At 45.3% G+C, this 13174-nt stretch overlaps 1 long non-coding RNA gene across 1 annotated transcript in view; it reads right to left on the bottom strand.

The window, feature by feature from the left end:
• The window catches only part of LOC135368870 (uncharacterized), a 73025-nt gene extending 61215 nt beyond the window's left edge, over positions 1-11810 (bottom strand). The window contains exon 1 of the long non-coding RNA XR_010414885.1: positions 11519-11810. This is a non-coding gene — a long non-coding RNA (uncharacterized LOC135368870). The remainder of the gene's footprint in view (positions 1-11518) is intronic.
• Positions 11811-13174: the final 1364 nt, after the last annotated feature.

Genomic DNA, 13174 nt, shown 5'->3' with positions numbered 1-13174 from the left:
TCAACCGCGGGATGACTTAGGCTTCAGCAAACTGGCGTTCTTTTCTCCTGTTTCTGACCGCGTAAGTGTCACAAAAAGGCGTGCGCATCATTTTCTTCAACAAAACAAAGGAGAACAAGGATGTCATTTGGGATGAATGGTTGGCCAGGAGCGAACGAATCTGCGTTTACAAAAACGAATTACAAAAACCACTCGTCTTACGAAACCGATATGACGACACTCGACGTCACAAACAGCGCGCAGTCTGCGGTCCCGCTGAACATCTCATACATTCATACGGAATACAATGCCGCACGCAGAACAAGCAAAGAGGTGGAACCTCTTTTAAAAGTCGTCCGAAACATCTCCCCCCCCCCCCTCCCTTTTCTCTCTCCCTTCCTACCTTGGCGGAAAAAAAAAGGAGAGAGAAAGAGAGAGAGAGAAAGAAGTATGCATGGCGTGAGAAAAAACGGAAACAATGCGATCGGTGATGGTTCAACGTCCCCTGGCGTCACGCTTGCCCGTCCAAGGCACGCCTTCGGAAAGTATTTAACTTTAAATTAACTTACAGCTGGGCGACGAACCAATTATACGTCGCGCTTGATCCTTAAGAGATGCGAGATATGCTGCTCACCAAATTGTAGGGGCTATATGGGTGACTTATAGTATAGATAATTAAATTGCGGTAAAGGAGTGTGCACTCTCCAGACGGAACTTCACTGCATAACACGCTCCTATAGATAACTGTCATCCCCAATGACATCGTTCTCTTTTCTGACTTGTTGAAGTAAAAAAAAAAGAAAAAAAAGATGTACGCCTTTTTGTGACACTTACGCGGTTGCGTTGATAAACTTTCACGAAAAGACGTACGCAGGCGCTTTCGATAAGTCAGGTGTGACGACGGTATAGTTTTTGTGCAATGGTTGGCCTTCAGCGTGCTTTGTGGCAATTAACGTAACTGTGGAAGTGTCACAAAAAGGGGTACGCCTTCCTTTTTTCGACAAATCAGGGGAGAACGATGTCATTCGGGATGATGGTTAGCTATAGCAGCGTGTTATGCCGCGAAGTTCTGTTTTTAGAAGCACAAAGATGTGGAAAGGCAGTCAAGACCGTAGTTGAAAAACAAAAAACAAAAAATTATAATAAATAAAATAAAATAATACTAAATAAATACATAGGAAAGCACTGAAAAGTAAAAAAAAACGAACAGAAAAACTGAAAAAGAGTGAAAACTGCAAAATGAGTGAAAAACTGAAGCACTGATTGATTGATTTTAAAAGAAAAAAATGGAGATGGTCGTCTCGAGCCACTCGGGACTGGCTACTCCAGGACGCGTTATTAATAAAAGCACTCTGAAGCACTGAAAGAGTCTTCAGTACTTTTGTTTTTGTGTTCTGACAAAGAATAATGAAATTATCGTTCTTTATATTTATTTCCCCGTTACTAGGCCAGCAGTTTTAAAGGCCACGACACTTCGTCCAAAACTATGCTAAATAAGCTTGAAAGACGGCTATTTGCAGCGATGTAAACCCGCATTCCAAATTCCCTTAAAATATATTTTGAAAACCGCTCTGTGCTGGGATATAATTGCCTTACAAGTTTTACAGCAAACGGGGTAACAGACACGTAGAAAATCGACACCGTTTTGAAATACCGAAACTATACCGAAACTCATCGGGCTACATCATCGGTGCAGGCGCCTCCACCAGCGAGGCGGCGCGCGAGAGAGGTCACGTGCTTGCGACTGCCAACGGGAATGGCTTGCTCCTGTGACGTCAGAGTCTGACGTGCACGTGTGTTCGAGGTTTTATATGTCACCGAATAAGGCGCGTAGAATTCTCCTCAGAACTGTGGCGTGTACGATGTAATTAACCACATTACATTAAAATGTCACAATTCCTTTAGTGCACCGAAGCAACCGGCTGTATTTAGCTAGAAGCACTATCCCATTTTCTTTTTTTATCCACTTGACCAGTCGGAAAGCTAAGCTGTGATTCTTCACTGCTCCCTCTGTTTGCAATAATATCGTTGATGCTTCGATCTAGATTCTTCCATTACACAATCCAGGTTCACGGAACCGACATCCCAGTCTGCTTAGACGTCCTCCCTTGAACACGTTTGCGTTGATGCTGGAAAAAGTTTATTTCGCGATTCCAAACTTACAAGTAAGCCATGTTCATATTATAGTACTTGCAATTCTGCGAGCGAAATATCACCTTAGCGTACGTGCCGACAGTAGCGACTAAGCTACAAGGCGCACCGCATGCACTAGTTTGGGGAGTTAAAAAGAAGAAGAAGAAAAAGACCAGGAAACCGTGAAACTGCTGGTTTGTTTCATGGTACAACTGCAACACCCTTCAAAGACGGAGCTTCCTTTTAAAGGAATTACGGGGAAAGTAAAAAAACGAACAAAAATCGCGTCTTTTTCCCTTATTGCGACGCAACAAAAGAGCACGTCACGCTCTTTAAATAAAAGCTAATCTTTGTCTTTAAAATGACATCACTTACAAATACGAAACTGACACGAATCACTTTTAACGCAGTCCCAAACAGAAAGAGCGGGGCTGCATACCTAGCATAGCCACGTGGTGCTTGTCCCGATATGCGTCGCGCTCTGCACCTCCTCACACGGCAACAGCAGCGCTTTCCCCTTTTCTTGCCCCTTTTCATTCCCCTTTTTTTTCCTCTTAGCGCAAAGTGAGTGAATCTCTCCTTCGCTTCCATGCGCCACTTTTCCCTCCGCGGTTAAAAGAAAACTCCTCTCTCGCGAATAGCAGACAAAAGGCAGCAAGAGGGTCGTGGAACGGAAGTCACACCCATCTATCTATATATATTTGTACATACACCGACCACCTCCTCTCCATCTGAGACCCTCACTGGAAAGCAGGCGACAAACTGCCGTCCAACGAATATGGGGGAAAACGGGTCGATAGCTCCCTCCCTTACGTTCCCCGTTCCCTAGAAACGTATTAAACGGGGAAGCGTCTTTCCCCAAAAGTTCTCCCCTTTTATTAACTCGTTTCCCATTTCGACGCGCTTCTTATTTATTTATTTATTTATTTAACGTTCCGCTGATATCTTGTCTCCGTGCAGGAAGTATAAGCGATAAGATTAGAGCAGCGCAGTTTATGGTTACAACTTCTTCGTGTTGGAAACTGCCAGTTATGAGTTGTAAATTAGGTAATCCGCGCAATTTAAATTCGCTTACAATAACCCAAGCAGCACAATGTACTGAAAGTCGAGTGCAATAGGGGTGGACGATATGTGTCTTATCAATGTTCTTTAGTTCCTCGAGTCTGTTCAAGGCCTTCCACCTACCCGTCCACCCCTATTGCACTCGACTTTCAGTACATTTTGCTGCTTGGGAATGATCATTTTATGGTGAAGTGGTTAAGGTATAAAACGGATGCCGGCCAAATACGATTTTTTTTTATCATCTGCGCTGACGCAGGTTGCACATCATCATCATCATCGTGCATGCGCACACTAAAATGTGTACCTTCACACCAATCTGAATATAGGGAAGAATATTCCCTAGCCTCTCCCCTCTTATGTGCTCCGCTTCGATCCTGGGAGCATTCCTTTACTTCCCTGTGGCTCATCTAGCTAGTATATACCGGATTGAGGATAAATGAGTTCCGTCTAGACCTATTCCTGTCGACCAAATGTAGAGGGTAAGAGCAGAGGGCGCTGCTAAACAAGAATAAAACAAAAAAGGGAACACAACAAGAAGGAGAGTGGAGTGAGTGGAGAGGGTGCATCCGAGTCATTTTCTTCTGGAATCCCAGATCGGGTGCCGAGAAGGAGAGTTTGGAGAGGGGGGAAAAAAAGAGAAGAAGTAGAATGAAGACGCTGCCATTGGTTGAATCAATTCGGCTCCTTCTCCGGCATTTCCCACTGTGCGCTGTACGGTTAGCGCAAAGCGGAAAGTTGGAGAAAGTTTGCGCAGGAAATATAGCGTAGATACTTGGGCGATGGAAGACCATGTTGGGAGTCTCTCACGCTGCGACAAATGATGTTCTACCCCTCTTTCGCCGTGTCTCTTTTGAAAGCGTTGGCATTTTTTCCTAGCAGGACCGCTTCACCCCGCAGGTTCTTACGCGTATTAAAGGGGGTCGTGACATATCTTGATTTTGGCGACTTCTCACACGCCATGTCAGATTCGTAAAAATAAATGGGTGTCTGTCTCGAGCCATGTGTGGAGAGAAGACTCGTTCGCGAAGACACCACTGCTAGAATGAAGCCTACCGAAGACTAAAGTAAATAAAATAAACTAGAATAATAAGAATAATAACGTGCTCACTCCCTCATATAATGGCCTAAAGGCCCCTTGATGGATCAATAAATAATAATAATAATAATAAAAATAAAAATAAAAAAGAACACGAAAGAATGTGACCGCATAATATGACCACAACCAGAGCCGTCCCGGACTGATTGATTGGTTTGGTTTGGTTTGGTTTTAAGGAAAAAATAAAATGGAGATTTTGGCTTCACTAATGTGAGGCCCGCACCAGTTACTTCGGCGGAAAACTCTCGGAATATGTTTATGCCAATGAAGGCGAGCAGGATGATGGCGATGATGATGATTTTTAGTGGTGGTGGTGATTCCAACAGAAAGCAAGTACACACACAATGAGATGCCACAGAACGCGCAAACACGCAACACGCAAACAGTCGAACAGCAAAACTTACAAGACACACATAGGCTCAAAACTTGTTGTCTGCATCAATGTCCCGGAAAAAAATCACTATGATTGACGTGAAGCTCTCCCTAGTACAAGCTTTATCTCCAAGCAAGTGTCCAGAAGAAGTATTTTTCTCCACTTCGCAGAAACGCGGATCAAACACGGATCGTGTAGCAGTACCACCTGGCGTCACTAAATGCCACCCACACAGAAAAGAGAGAGAAGAAGAAGAAGAAGAAGAAGAGAGAGAGAGAGAGAGAGAAAGAGCACGTAAGCAGCTTCAGTAGATTACTTTGTGGATCTTCAACGAAGGCACTGTGTAATGCAATGCTACCCTTCCATCTGCTCTCTGGCCGCAAGCACAACGTTTTGTCCTGGAGAAACCAATGGGAAATGTCCCGTACTCGCAAGATACGCTGCTGGTACTTTGCTCGTTCTTTAGAATCGAAATAATAAGCTGCGTCAGTTTGCATATTGCTGACAAACGCGTTCGTATGCGGTGGCTTTATTATAGGGCTTATTCTTGGCGGTTGGCGAAACCGTCTTGCTGAAATGCTAATAATATTTTTTATTGAAAGCATCATAATGGTTTGTGAGATATTTTAATAGTTTAGTTTTTTTTTAGTTCTTACAGCGGTGGTTACATAATTCCAGCGTACATAGTCTGGCGATCACGTACCGACAGGATTAAAGGAGCACTAATTTTTTTTGTTTTTTTGTTTTTTTTTTGCTGTGGCGTGTTCTGCAACGAATAAAAATGAGCTCATGCGAAAGAACGACGCGTGCAGGTGACCTTCACAGCGCGCGCGCAAGGCCTCTGTTCCGCACACCTTCAGAAAATCCTTCACTCGTGGAAAGAGCGTATCGGAGAGCGAGGGAACGTCGTGACGTAACGTGGTCCCCGGGCACGCGACTCATGACGTAGAGCGGCACAGCTCAGGCAGGTATTAGCGGCGCGTGAGCTGAGAAGAAAGAAACAAAGAAGAAGAAAAAAAAAGGGCACGGAGACTTCCCTACACACTACGTCGCGCGAGGATCGTGTCAGCCGTCCGCGGCTACCTTCTCCCAATGTTTTTGTAAATTTGATTGCGCAGTTATAACGAGCGAAAACATTGTGCATGGCGCCTCCTGGTGGACAGCTTGACTAATGAAACACGGTTTCGAGCTACGTTAAATGCCACCTCATTGCTCCTTTAAGGTAATGTAACTCTAAAAAAACCTAAACCTAACCTAAAACCTAAAAATAAGAACGACACACAAACACTATTCTAACGAGTCGGTACGGAAAGAAGCCTACGCAGTACCCAATGTACATCGCCTACGCGCTCAATACCACAGCGCTCTCGGTAGCCGTTGAGTAACGGCTCTCAACGCGCACGGTCAATAAGAGAGACGACACAAAGTTCAAACACGGCATCCGACCAGAATCAAAAACAAGACACAGCACTCAACAACAAAGCAGGACCCCGTGAGCGAACGGCGCGCAGTATAGCGTGTTTTCCAGCGAACGCCAAAGAGCAGCAGTAGCGTCATCATCATCATTGGCGTCTCCCTTTTTTTTACTCCCTCCACGGTGGTGGTGGTGATACCGGAAAGCAACAGCGAAAGAAAAAAAAAAGCAAATGCACACAGGAGAGGAGGAGAGAGATCTTGTGGCATTTATCGAATCGCTCGCTTCCAAGAGGAGGAGGAAGAGGTCGAGCCTCCGCATTCCATAAATCACTAGGGAGAGAAAAGGGAAGCGCGGGAAGAGAGTCACCGCATACAGAGGGTACGGACAATATTGTGGATGCCGCGTGGAGGTGCTCCGCTCAATAGCACCGGCGGCTCGTCAATTTGGTTCTTTTGCAGTGTAGATAGTCGCAATAGATAGTCGTGGTTACTACCGATAATAGCAGAAGGTAGACGATGACAACCGTAGATACCGGTGGCATTACCGTAACAGTGTCGACGAGTGAGAAAACACAGAGATTTCGGAATTTTTGTATGAAAAAAAAAAGAAGAAGATATACGAAAGTATTTTAGTGCACGATTTGATTGCCGGCGTCTGCGGGGGGAGGGGGGCAATTGTCCCCCCCCCCCCCCCCGAGGCCGCGTGAAGGAGTGCCAAAGGGACACCTTTCATGCAGGAAAAGAAGTGAGCAAGAAGATCAAGAATACGGGGGGACGCAAATTTCACGTTTGTCCTCGCGGAGGCCCTGGGCATATGCATGGGGAAAGGTAACGAGAAAGTAGCATAGCATCCTGCAGGGGAAGCCCTATCCAATGAACGTCACAACCTCCGGTGTCCCCTGCATCGAAGGAAACAGTACTCGCCGGGCACGGTCCAGACGAAGAACCACGGGAAAAACCCACGTGGAAAGCTTCTCAGTAACGCGGGGTGGGTTGCAGGACCACTGGCGTTCGAGACGTGCGGTCGACAGCGACACATTTTGACAAGTGCTCGAGTGTGTCGACATCATTCTGAATTACACTTGATTAAACTGATGTAGTTGTGGTGAAATTATGCGACACTAAATATGTGACCCGACGAAAAACAAATTGTCAGAAGACAAGCCACCGTAACTTGAAACTTCACCGCGGACTCATTTCAATGATCACACTCCGATCATCTCTCGGCACGGCTGCGGTCACGTGGCCAGCCTGCGACGAATGGGAGTGGCTCGTTCCCTTTCCGTGGCCAAGATGGGAAAAACTTTCCCTCAACGGATACTCTGGAGCCGCTTCTCAGCCCTTATCGACCGTCGCGGTAACTCGCCAATGATGTCGTGGGCGAGAAGGCGCAAAGCTGCCCACTCATCCGAAACAAGTCCGTGTATCCACAAGAGCGACATCGACACAGAATATTCTAGAGGAAGAAAAAGAAAGAAAAAAAAAGGTCGTGGGACAGAAGTTCCGCCGCGCGCTATATTGAGCATTATTAAGCTATATGTTGAAAATATCGGACGTTAATTAGCAGAAGACACCGCCTTTTCCTGTCGTCTGCTACGGGATTTCTTGGTTCTGCGCCGTGTAGGAGATTCCCCACGGTTTGCACTGCACCGAAAGAGATGACGTACGCTGTGCGCTCGCGCTTACGTGGTAGCAGAAAGCTATGACGTTTTTCGCACCTTCCACTGGTGGTAATGCTGAATGAACATTTACAAAAATGTAAGGACTGCATAACAAGCGTGGGCGTTACCAGGATTTTTTTCGACCAATTCACGCTTTCAATCAGGCGTTCATCCAATAGACGCTAGATACGTGAATCCTACGTGAAAATAAGAAGTTTCTCTATTTCTGAACATTCTGGGGAATATCGCTCCTGTGCGTACATGGCAATATCAGCGATATTAGCGAACAAAGGAGCAGGGGATATGGGGGTGATTTTAATCCTTTTATGGACTTGATGGATTGCAGGGAGTACATTTCATGGTCACGAGACTGAATTAGAGAGTAATTGTAGTCTACGGGACTAGAAGCTCTAACTGCCCTCCAACTTACTCCTCCTTTTCTTAAAGGAGCATGGAAGTGACCCCCGATTTTTTATTTTTATTTTATTTATTTTTTCGCTGCGGCGTGTTCTGCAACGAATAAAATGAACTCCTGCGAAAGAACAATGACAGCAGGTGACCTACAGAGCACGCGCAAGGCTCTGTTCCGCACCACCTGTAAAAAAATCCTCTCCTCCTGCAAAGAGCGCATCGCCGAACGAGAGGACGTCGTGACGTATCATGGGCTCTGGCACGTGACCAGTGACGTACAGCGGCACACGCTGAAGCACGATAAGCGGCGCGTGAGCTGAGAAGAAAAAACGAAAAAAAAAAAACGGCACAGTGACACTACACCGCAGAGTCAAAATATTTTGCATTGTGACTCCTGGTGGACAGCTTCACAGGGTTTCGAGTCATGTGAAATGTCACTTCTATGCTCCTTTAAGACGTAGGACATGAATCCTTTTTGTACGCGTACTGTTTTTACTTTACAAACAATTTATTTCGCGAGGTAACATGCTCAATGCCTACCACTGTATGGTGCTGTCACCACTCACTTCTCATTGGAGGAGAAAGCGAGGTTAACGTCTTTTTGTGACCGTACACTCTAAAAATCGAACTTCACCACATAACACGCTTAGAACCGACCGCATTTCACAGGCATATCGTTCTCTTTCTTCATCTGTTCAAAATGGCGGGCATACGCTTTTTTTTTTTTTTTTTGTGGCATTTTGGACATACGTTAACGTGAGCAAGACAGTGCTACGTAAGTAGGACATCTTGACTTCCTAAACGAACACATTAGCTAATCTCTTTCTTCGCAAATTAGCTTAACGACTATCCCCATCTCAAAACGTCTACATCCCCGGAGCCACCCGCTAGAAGTCGCGCTCACCCGACCCTCCTTTTAATGAACAGAGACAAAACTTTCTTCCCTCTGTCACACCGTGGGCGTGAAAAACAATTTCAACGCGAGATTCATTCCCTATTTTCCCCAGGCCGTCTTCCCTAGCTGCAGCTCCGTTTGTCCCTAGATTGTCGTACTCCTGGGGAGTTAAGAAGTAGAGGGCGGTCCAATAACAAGTGCTCCTCGCCTCGGGTACACACGCAGATTTATTGTGGCATCCTGAGGAGACGGCTACTTTATTGATCTCTTTTGGTTGCGGCTGAACGGTAGCGTGTGTCCTACGGAGCGGACGTGTGCCCTTGTAAGGATGGCTCTTCCTGGATCCTCGGGGGTTTCAGTTAATCGCTATCTTTGAAGTTATGCCAAGTTATGTCGTGTGCTAGGGCAGTTGATGTTTGGGGAAGGTGTGGTCAGCCTGCTCTCAGCTAGCGGCTGGGTACACCAAAGGAGAGGGAAAAAGGGGAAGGATGATGGTGGTACAGGAGAGGGAGAGGTGTAGGGTCCCTCTTGGTCTAGGATGCAGATAGTCTCGATGGACTACTCTCCAAAGATAACATGCGAACATTCCTCAGTAAGCCTTCACTGAGATGTTCCATATACCACGGTAGCCGGCGGGATTGGCGAAAGTTACCCCATGACTTGTGCCAAATAAATGTGAACTATAATTATCGCGTATTCAAACGAGCGACATCTTCGCGGAATATTCTAGTGGAAGAAAAAGCGAAAACAGTGCTTACAGAGCCGCAGTTCCGTCCCGTGTTATGTTGAGCATTCACACGGTGCGGAACATTGGGAGCGGCGTACTGCGCATTTAGCAGACGACACTTAGCAGATGACACCGTCAGCGTGTTTTCCTGTCGTCTGCTACGGAATATCTTGTGGCTGTGTAGCAGGATATTCCCCACAGTTAGCAGTGTACGTGAAGATACGACGTTGAGCGCTCGCGCTCACGTGACAGCAGAAAGCTATGACGCTTTTCGCATCTTCCGCTTCTGGGAGAATGTCGCTCGTGTGAATACACGGTTATTTGTATTGATGTGAACAAAGTTCTACAGCAGAGGGCGCAGTAAACGCGCAGAAATCGGCACCACGATAATACCGACTTACAGACGACCTGAACCAACACCACCTAGATATAGAGAAAGCCTGCGCGCTCGTCGACGTGACGTAACAATTAAGACTCAGCCAATCAGGATCGTGTTTTCAACGGCCGTAGCCAATCACGAACGTGCTTTCAGCGGTCGTGGCCGCGGAGAAGAACCACCGTCGTCTGCGAGTTGTGACTGAACGTCCCCGCGTACTTAACGGGAAAACTTGGAAATAAAGCGCAAAACGGTCTCAATCTGTCTCACAACTGATTTTCTGGAAAGCCTCTCGCACTTTTTGTCTAAATATTTAGGTGTGCAGGTTCCAGCTGAGCTGCAATCGTTTGCAGGTTCTTGAATTCGCAGTACGGTGAATCGCAGTAGCAGACGCATTCTGACTCTTAATTGAAAGAGGGAGAGGAGGCAATGCGCAGGCTTTCTCACGCTCCTCAGACGTCAGAGCTTGACGCGTACGCGTGTTCGATAATTTGTATCTCGCCAAGTACGTCACGTAGATTAATACATAAAGATAATTAAAAAAGGGTTAAAACGGAGTGGTTCGGTAGTTCATACTTTAGTATACACAACAGTGTCGTGTCGCCTTTTTGGCTCTTGGGTACTGTTTTTTTTTAGCGATTTTAAAGTATGAAAGATAATTAATTTTTTAACACAACATCCGGACGTGATGTGATGCAAGGAACCATCCATATAACGAAGTGTCACAACCCCTTTAAACATCCCTATATATGGGGTGCCATTCGTAGCCACCCTAGAAAAAAACGCATCATGACGGCTTGATACAAATACTTTTGTGATTGATTGATTTAGTATTTGCATAATCAGCAAATTATTTAAACATAATTATCTACAACTTTAAATGTCAATTTTTTTTATGAGCCTAGGATGTAATTCGGAAGTTGTAGATATGTTTCCAACTAAAGTTCATTTCTGGCATGCCGCTGCTGCGTGGCTCTTTTTTCATGTCAAAATAACAGCAGCGAAACAAAAAAACAAACAAAAACTCGTGACAAAGCGCCCGCTGGGCGCTGTGGTTGCACGAGGCCCGCTCGAGGCCCGGCGCTCTCTCGTTTCATTGGTTCCACTTCCGCACGGCCGCCGAGCCAGGCTAGGAACAGACTTCTGCCATGGAAGTCAGCCCAGGACGCACAGAGCCCCCCCCCCCCCCTTCGAGGAAGGGGACGACACCACGGATGTCAAAGGGCGCAAGCAACCTGAGCAATAATGCGCTTTCGGTAGCTGAAACAACTTACTTCAAGCCACTTGACCACTCATACCTTCGAATTGGTTTCTCTGCGTACAGCAAGCGCAGGTCTAGAATTAGTCTAGAACAGTGAGGGGCTTCAGATTGACAAAGACCCCGATTACCTTGACAGGGATGCCTTTCCTTGTGCAGACGTTTCCATGGTGTTCCTTGCGTTCAGGAGCTTGTACAAACTAGAAACAATTACACACAAGACACCAACAATTACACTACGTCACACATTCAACATCACACATAAAAGAAAAACAAAAATGGACGCGAACTTGGCGGGAACGCTTCCAGCGCTAGGTTAGTGTTCGCTTTAGTGCAACTCGATCCATTCTGTTCACTTGTACAAGTAAGGCACGGAAACATACTTAATGACATCATTTTCACCGAATGAACTTATGAAACATAAATCAGTTACCACGCTGCTCACCTCACACGTCCGCATTCGTTCGTTCGTCTGCGACGAAACGCAAGGAGCAGACACGTGACCTCGTAGCACACTCGTGTACCAGCCGATCTCAGACATCAAATTTTGGTAGTGGACTTTAGTTTTCCAAAATTTAATTGCTGAGTTAGACAAAATTCATTCATTGTCAAAAGAGTGCATGGCTAACGTTGTCGTCTGCAATAATCTGATTTCGGTTTCGGCAACATCTCGCAACTCACCGAACATAAAGAGAACTGCACGTTCTTGAAAATATGTTTAATGTACAAGACTTTAAAAAGTGAACGTTCGTACAGATGGATGCATATGAATGTGTGAACATTCAGATTTCCATAACCAAGCAACACTTAATGCCATACACAAAGGTGTGAAAATGAAAGTAGTCTGTCACTCCCAAACGATACATCGTGCGTTGCTGCAACATCCGTTCAATGAACTATACGTAGTGCGGCGTCTACAACCACGCCTATAGATATCCAGTAGAAGGGCCTCGGAGTTCGAAAACACTGGGACAATACTATACTCCTTACAGGGAAGGAGGAAAGGATGCACAATTTTGGGCTGAATCTTCCCCATCACGATCTTACTAACATCAACGCCCATGGATGCAGATATGCCTCCCGTATGTGTAACTGAAAGTTGCAAAGCCGTACGATATCTTAATTTTCAATAAATATTGCTAGTTTACAAAACGGATATTACTCTTGTTCAATGATACGATTGTACGCAGAGAGATAAAAATATGATATGTCATCGATTGCCTTCTTATTGAATTTTCCAACCATGCAGTCCGCAATATGCAACACAAGATTCTCTGGACTAAATGTAATACTGACAGTCACTTGCGGGCAATTTGTTAGAAATTGTGGTTATGACCGGGACTCATTCTACAACGTACTGTACGTCAGCTGCAAGTGACTGTCTCGGGTGCCAGCGTGACCTATAATTGTCAAACCAAAAGCTTCAATACAAAGCTGCTCGCATCATATGAAAGAATAACTTAATTTTTTTTATTTAATTTAAATTTATTTTATTAGTTTTATTACCCATCGAATTGATACTGTAGAATGTGAAACAGCTTCACCACGAGTGCCTTTCATGGCAGGTAAGACTCCCAAGAATTCAATTTATCACAAAACATTTGCCACCATCTGCCAAGTGCAGCTGTCGAGAGAAATTCTCTAACATTCATGTGGCAAGAACATCACATGTATTGACAAATACTGGAAATTTTTATATCATGTTCAGTTTTGTATAACAGGTTTCCTTAATCTTTCTGATTTGGAAATGATAGGTCACAGGAATCTTCACCACAATAATTTAGAAT

Source organism: Ornithodoros turicata, chromosome 9 (genome assembly GCF_037126465.1).
Source record: "Ornithodoros turicata isolate Travis chromosome 9, ASM3712646v1, whole genome shotgun sequence".
In the NCBI taxonomy this organism is placed as follows: domain Eukaryota; kingdom Metazoa; phylum Arthropoda; class Arachnida; order Ixodida; family Argasidae; genus Ornithodoros; species Ornithodoros turicata.
This window is presented reverse-complemented; position numbering and strand designations above follow the sequence as displayed.